This window comes from Zea mays, chromosome 10 (genome assembly GCF_902167145.1).
Source record: "Zea mays cultivar B73 chromosome 10, Zm-B73-REFERENCE-NAM-5.0, whole genome shotgun sequence".
Lineage (NCBI taxonomy): Eukaryota > Viridiplantae > Streptophyta > Magnoliopsida > Poales > Poaceae > Zea > Zea mays.
The window spans coordinates 95,682,613-95,690,628 of NC_050105.1; the positions used below are offsets into that span (position 1 = coordinate 95,682,613).

Below are 8,016 nucleotides of genomic sequence, written 5' to 3' on the forward strand. Positions count from 1 at the left end.
CCCCTAGGTCAAGGATAGGTACCACAAGATAAGGAGCATGAATGATGCCACGGTGAGTTCATGAGAGGTTTAGGCCGTCGTCTCCCAGTCAACTATGGTGTGGAGGATCATTGTCTTCCTATGATGTAATTATTTAGCTATTTTGTGCAGAACTCCCATTATATAGTAAAGATGTGACATTTGTTTTTGTACCATGACTCATCATATGCGTGAGACTTGATCCTAGCAAACATTTGATTCACGCCTAGATTTGCCCTTATATCTGGTAGCTTGTTTCGTGCCTGATGGTGCAGTAGTTGTGCTTTGTGATATAACTGATTCAGCGCCATCTCCGACAGTTATTCCTCCTGTCCCTTTAGAAGTTCAGTCGATCTTGAAAGACTTTGAACCATTGTTTGTTGTTCCAACATATCTTCCTATTTCCAGAGCATGTGATCATGCTACTCCTCTAGTACTTGGAGCTTCTCTAGTGGCCGTGCGGACATATAGTTATGCCCCAACACTTAAGGATGAGATTGAGAAACATCTTTGAGAGAAGCTTTCCAATGGCATTATTCAACCCAGTGCCAGTTTGTTTTCCTTGTCGATGCTTTTAGTCAAGAAGAAAGATGGTTCATGGAGTTTCTGTGTAGATTACCATGACCTCAATGATATCACCATCACGGGAAAATATTGGGTTGCCAGTCATTAAAGAGTTACTTGATGAATAAGCATCAGCTTCTTGGTTTTCGAAATTGGATCCACATGGTGGATTTCACCAGATCAGACTCCATGCCGGTGAGGAGTAAAAAATAGGTTCCAGACTCATTTTGGTTGGTATGAGTTTAAGGCCATGGTGTTTGGATTGACTGGCGCACCAGACACTTTTTAGTTTGGGAATAATGCCACATTGTCACCATGTGTCCGTCAGTTTGCCTTGCACTTCTTTGATGACATTTTGGTGCATAATTCATCGTTTGAAGAACATCTTTTGCATCTTTGATCTGTCATATAGCTTCTAGAACGTGATTAGTGGCGAGTTTAATTGTCCACGTGCTCATTTGCTCAACAAGACATTAGCTATTTGGGTCATGTGATTAGCGCCCAGGGTGTGGCTACTGACCCCGCTAAAGTGTCTTCTATTGCTACTTGGCCTTGTCCTTGTCCAGCTATAGAACTTCGTAGCTTCTTGGGTTTATCAGGTTATTACCGCAAGTATGTGCACAACTTTGGTCTCTTGTCGAAGCCTCTAACCTGCCTTCTCAAGAAGCAAGTTTTCTTCATTTGGACAACGGTTCAAGACTGGGCCTTTCAAGCGCAAAAGACGCTCTATGCTCTTCACCAGTTCTGAAACTATCTAATTTTTCACGCCCTTTTGCCATTGACAAAGATGTCTATGCAACTAGAGTTGGTGTTGCTCTAACACAAGATGGTCACCCCATTGCCTTCATTAGCAACTGTGATATCCTAGCCCCAGTGGATGGTGATATCCTGGCCCAATGCTTAATAGAATTAATAGAGTACTCATATCAATAAAGTGCACACAAAAGACTCGTGTTGGTCTTTGTGAATGACATATGATCCTAGAGAGCTGCCAGGAGTAAGTACTACCGGTTCGAGAGTGGACGGGGTGTTACAAATGGTATCAGAGCGGACCCACATGGTTTCACGGGCGTGTGTGGGCAAGGGGTTCGGGTATATGGCGCATGTGGGCTCGGAGCGGTCACATGACATGACATATGAAAACACTAGACACAGACGTGGCCAAGAGGGAAGGTTCTTGGCTTGGGGTTGACCAACGAGGATGTCGGTTTTTAAGGGGGTGGATTGTGATATTCTAACCCTAGTGGATGGTGATATCTTGGCCTAAGGCTTAATAGAATTAATAGAGTACTCATATCAACAAGATGCATGTTCTTTTTCGGAAGCCTGTCTCGAAAGAACCTCTAGGTTAAGCATGCTTGGCCTAGAGCAATTTTGGGATGGGTGACCGACCGGGAAGTCTTCCCGGGTGCTCACGAGTGAGGACAAAGTGCACAAAAGACCTGTGTAGGTATGTGTGAACGATATATGATCTTAGAGAGCTGCTGGGAGTTAGTATCGTCGGCCCAAGAGTGGACGGGGTGTTACAACATCACCCTTGGTCCTAACTCACAAGGCCTTTCATCGTGCGAGAAATAATATATGGCCATTCTTATGGCAGTGTCTCAGTGGCATGCATATCTTTAGCTCATGGAATTCATTATATATACCAACAAACACAACTTTGCAATTGTCTGAACAATGACTCCATACTTCCTAGCCATAGTTTGTGTTCTTTAAATTGTTGGGCCTTAATTACCGTGTTCTGTACAAGCGTGGTGCGAACAACACAGTGGTCGATGCTCTTTCCTGCAAGCCTTCTCATGATGCTGTTTCTACTGCCATTTCTTTGGCTACACCACAATGGTTGGTGGAGGTTGTGTCTAGCTATGATTAGGATGATCTTGCTTCTCGTCTCAGAGCTAAGTTAGTTGTCGCTCCTTCATCAGTTCCCAACTTCTCCTTGGTGGATGGCATACTGCTCTATAAGAATCGAATTTGGATTGGACACAATGTTTCCCTCCAAACCAAGTTGATTTCAGCCTGCCAGGACATCACCTTGAGCGAGCATTTGGGGTTCCCTATGACTTATACGATGATGAAAAAGTTGTTTGCAACGCTAGACCAGTCTCGAATTCTCGACCTATTGCGACCATTGCATGTCCCTGATTCGGCCTAGCAGATCATTTCTATGGACCTCGTGGAGGGTCCTACAATGTCTTCATCATACAATTGTGCGCTGATTGTGCTATATCATTTCACCAAGTTTGTGCATTTCATTCCTCTATGTCACCCCTTCAAAGCTGTTGGTGTCACCAAACTATTTCTGCTCCACATTTATCGTTTACATGGCATGCTTGCCTCCATTGTTTCAAACTGAGACCATATCTTTAAAAGTCAGCTTTGGAAGGAACTATTATAGTTGGCTAATGTCCAGTTCAATATGTCTTTATCCTACCATCCTCAATCTGATGGTCAGACAGAGTGATTGAATCAATCTATGGAAACATTCCTATGTTGCTTTGTCAATGCTTATTCTTGTAAGTGGCTTGACTGGTTTTACCTCGAGGAATTTTGGTACAACTCTTTGTCTCACTCCGCTATTGGTCACTCTCCATTTGTTGCTCTCTACGTTTATGAGCCTCAACACTTCGGTATTCACCCATCCACAGTGGTTGCAGCCCCTGGCTTGGATATTTAAGCAATGAGAACGTGTAGCTATGATAGCTCCAATTAAGTAGCATCTTGCTCGTTCTCGTTTATGCATGAAACGACAGGCCAATCAACACCATTCAGAGCACAATTTTCAAATTGGTGATGAGGTATTTGTCAAACTGCAACCATATGTTCAGTCATCGTTTGCACGTCGTGCTAATCAGAAGCTAGCCTACAAGTTCTTTGGCCCATATTATCGGGTGCTCTCCTATTTTTCGGCGCGATGACCTACAAGCTTGACTTTCCTACTTCCTCTGTCGTCCATCCGGTGTTTCATGTCTCTCAATTCAAGCGAGCAACTCATCGTGACCTTAAGGTTACTCCTGTTATACCTTCCGATATCACCATGCCTTGATTTCTTCAAAAGGTATTGTGTCATCGGTTCTATTCCTATGGTCTTCGCCCTAGCCACCAGTTCTTGTGTAGTGGTCCAACTGGCCCCAATCCATGACTACAAGGGAAGATGAGGATCGTCTACTCTAGGAGTTTCCTTGTGTTCTGGCTTGGGGACAAGCTTCAGCGCAACCGGGAGGAATGTCACCACCGTGCATAGGACCCAGGAGCTAGGACACTACAAGAAAAAAGGCAAAGAGTGTCGGCCAAAACCCCACACTCCTACTAAAATAAGCCGACACTCTTAGCCGACACTCTAAAATGGACGCTCTTATTCGTATAGAAGTGTGGGGCCCGACACTCTTAAATTAAGAGTGTCGGTTCAACACGCAACCGACACTCTTATGTTAAGAGTGTCGGCCAGTGGCGTGGCGGACACTCTTACTGCGCGTGCGGTCACCAGCCTACCTGGGCGCATATAAGAATGTGGGGGCCGACACTCTTACTGAATAAATTTTTTTAATACCCAGTTTTATTTTTCTCCCTCCCCGGATGGGAAGCCTCCATAACAGCACAATACAAGCACAACATTCAATATATCACAACACAAGCACCATATTCAACATATCATAACACAAGCACCATATTCAATATTCATACAAGTTCAAGTCCATAAGAAAGAAGTTCAAATCCATCTGAAACAAGTTCAAGTCCATACAAAACGCAATGATAGTAAGTTCCACACAAGCCTCCATATTAATTCATTCCATTGGTGGGTCATTGGAGCCGCCGCCACTTGTGTTCATCAATATGTCCATAAATGTGCTCTGATCCGGAGGCAAACTAGCATGATGTGAGCCCAAACCCTTTAAAAGAAACAAACATTTGTTAGTTTACCGAGTAACTAATTAAACATATACATAGACTGCAACATATACATGCATGTTTTCTAGTAACTGCTTAAACAACGAAGCAAATAGAGATGCAAAGGATATCAACTTAACGTACTGATCCTGGTGAGTGTGAGGGCAATCCTGGTGAGTGTGACTGCCCACGAGGAGGAAATCCCCACGGCATCGATGGTGGCATCTGTGTTTGCATCGGCGGCCAAATGCCTGGCTGGCGAGGTGCCCATGGCATCATTTGCCCTCCTATCACACCCGATGGCATCAATTGGTCTTGGACAGAAGTTGCAGAACCCTAAAACAGAAGACACACTCTTGTTTATGATTAAGAAGTTATGATGATCAACAATAAAAGTAACTATAGATCATGCGAATGACAAAAGTTTAAAATAGATCATGTACGAGCAAACATGTAGAAAGACAGAGAGCAAGCAACCAATGATTATCAGACAAATGATGTTTAGTAGACGATTGTACCTGTGATCCATCCGCCGCTGCAGTGGAGCGGTCCGATGATTGTCCAGACACCGGATGTGTGATGATAGGGGGTTGTTGAAAAGGCGGCATGCCGAACTGAGTTCCGGCACCTCCGTACATCTGCAAATAGATTATTCATCAGTTTTTCAGTTAATCGGACTTGAGAAATAACGAAATAACAAAAATTTGATACCTGATGTAGCATCCAATTTTGCATCATCTGTTGCTGCACTTGTTGCTTATATTGCGCCATACTCTCCTCCATCTGAGTCATCTTCTCAAGCAGCTCTCCTTCACGTGCAGATGGTCATCGGGGTCGATTCGACCCAGCTGAGAAATTGGACCGTCTAGTGTAACTCCGACGGGGGACAACACCGTCACCGATTGCTAACCTGTAAGAGTATCATATATATATATATAGTAAATGACAAGACATCACTGAACAGTAACAACGTGACAAGCGCATATACCTCCCATGCGGCATGCCTCCAGCAGCCTTATAAGCCACCTCTGTATCGAACTCACCAGTAGTGAGCCAGTCCGCGTCTGGACCATTTTTCTCTCTCACGTTCTCAATGTAGCGAGCCTGTGAAAAAATCATCCAAGTCACAACAAAGGCATATCATGTTCATCTTAGAGTCGATTTTCATACTTACCAGTTTCTCTGTCGCATTACTGTCATTCAGTATTTCCGGATGATTCGGATCGGGACCCTTGTGTCCCTCGACGAAGACTTGAAGCAAAGTAGGCTCCACTCCATTTCGAGCCGCCTGCAACACATGATTAGAAAGTCTAGACAAGTCTATGCAATTAACAATTGACCAGGCAATTTGGCACACACCATACGTGCGGCCTTGCCAACGTGTCCATTTGCCTCGAAGAAGTGGACCCCTGGCTTGCTCAACCGATTCATACGATTTCTATTAGATATGGCCAGGAACTCCTCAGAAGCCCAATACTCGCACATCCACGCCCAAGCATCCGAATGTTGGCTCAACCAATCCACCTCACTCTCTTTGTACTGCTGAGCCGTCAGGTGAATTTTCTTTGCCATATTCGCGTCACAATAGTTCCCCTGTCGCTTTTGGTACACCGTGACGGCCCTCAATCATGCTTTATACATCATACCCTTGACCAGGCAATTTGACACACACCATACGTGATTGGAGCTTGCTCGGCAACATGGTACCATGTCGTTTGCGCATTCACGTTATTTGTGTCTGAAAAATACTTGCTTGAGAATAATGTGATCTCTCTGGCTGCGAACGCCTCTGCAATACACCCCTCAACCCTTGCCTTATTCTGCACCATTCCTCTGAGTTTTTTCAATTCTCTTTCTTGACTATACATCCACCTGAACTGTGCAGGTCCTCCTACCAACGCTTCCCAAGGTAGATGCACAAGCAAATGTTGCATACAATTAAAAAATCTAGGTGGGAATACTTTTTTCCATCTTACATACAAGGACAACGATTTCCTTCTCAAACCTCAACATCAATTTCTTTGAGATTTCCTTAGCACATATCTTCTTATAAAAATAACTGAGTTCTGCAAATATCTTCCACACATCGGGACTGAAGTATCCACGAAACATTACCGGCACTAGTCTTTCGATCAAAATGTGATAGTCATGACTCTTAAACCCAACGAGTTTACCAGTGTCGAGGTTAACTGCCCGTTTTATATTAGCCGCATAGCGATCTGGGAACCTCAACTTTTTCAACCATTGAAATATCTCTTCTCGCTCTTGCCGTTTCAGACAATAAGGAGCTTGTGGCCGACTCTCAGATCCACTTGGATTTTTTCTAAGCTCAAGGTGCGGACGATCACAAAGTTCAGCTAAGTATCTTCTTGCATTCATGTTATCTTTGTTTTGACCGGTGAAGTCGAAGCACATGCTTATGATGCTTTCCGCAACATTACGTTCTTGGTGCATCAAATCTATATTATTGGTAACAACAATGCCTTCGTGTAAGGTAGCTCCCAGATAAACGAGATGTGCGTCCAATTGTGTTCTTTACCATACCCTTGAAACCGACCTCCTACGCCCGATTTTAGGTCATGATGTTGATATTTTCACCAGTTTGTCGCTTCGGTGGCCCATCTCTAACCCTCTTGCATTTTTGAAATGACTTTGTATCGTTTCTAAAAGGATGATTATAGGGAAGGAGGCGCCGGTGAACATCAAAAAATGTTTCCTTCTTACCATGTTCTAACCTATATGCTTGTGAGTCACCCATACATATCGGACAACGCAGTATGCCATGGACACACCAACCAGAAAAAATGCCATATGCTAGCAGATCATGAATTGACCATAGATATGCTGCGCGTAGAATAAAACGACATTTCAGATGACTATCATATGCCTCAACCCCCTGCCACAACATTTTAAGTTCTTCGATCAATGGTTCCATAAATACATTGATTTTCGTTACAGGATCCGTCGGACCTAGAACAATAAGGGCAAGAAACATGACCTCTTCTTTGTTGCATTTGTTAGGAGGGATATTGTAGGGCATCATAAAAACTAGCCAACATGAGTAAGAAGTGGAATGTTGGGGACTTGTTCTCAAGTGCTAAGAGTTTAAGAACAAGGCAACATAGAAAATGTTAATCGTTAATGCCCTTCGTCCTCCGAAGCTTTATTTCCCTTAGGACATAATGACTTGCGGACGAAGGTTATGAAGGACATACCTTCATAAATTAATCAAATAATGACGAAGGATAAAACATGAAGAATATAAAGGGAGACATGAACAATCATTTATTATTATTGAGCATAAACAAAAATATTATTGAACAACAAGTGTACCTTCAATCGGAAGGAAATGATTGTACAAGTGTGACGCAAAAAGCGAATGCCAAGTCAGCGTGAACAGTACGGGGATACTGTTCACCTATTTATAGACACGGGACACAGCCCTTACAAAATTACATTCATACCCTTTACATCTAACAATAACTCTATAGTAATCTATTGAGGTCTGAATAGCCTTTTCATCTTTAAGTCGGTTCCACTCTC

General features: G+C 43.4%; 1 long non-coding RNA gene across 1 annotated transcript; it reads right to left on the minus strand.

Annotated features, from left to right (window-relative positions):
* Positions 1–4,716: 4,716 nt before the first annotated feature.
* Positions 4,717–5,208, minus strand: LOC103641418 (uncharacterized). Its single transcript, XR_560298.2, has 3 exons — positions 5,185–5,208; positions 4,992–5,111; positions 4,717–4,809 (listed from the first exon to the last, which is right to left on the minus strand). It is a non-coding gene; the product is annotated as an uncharacterized lncRNA (long non-coding RNA).
* Positions 5,209–8,016: the final 2,808 nt, after the last annotated feature.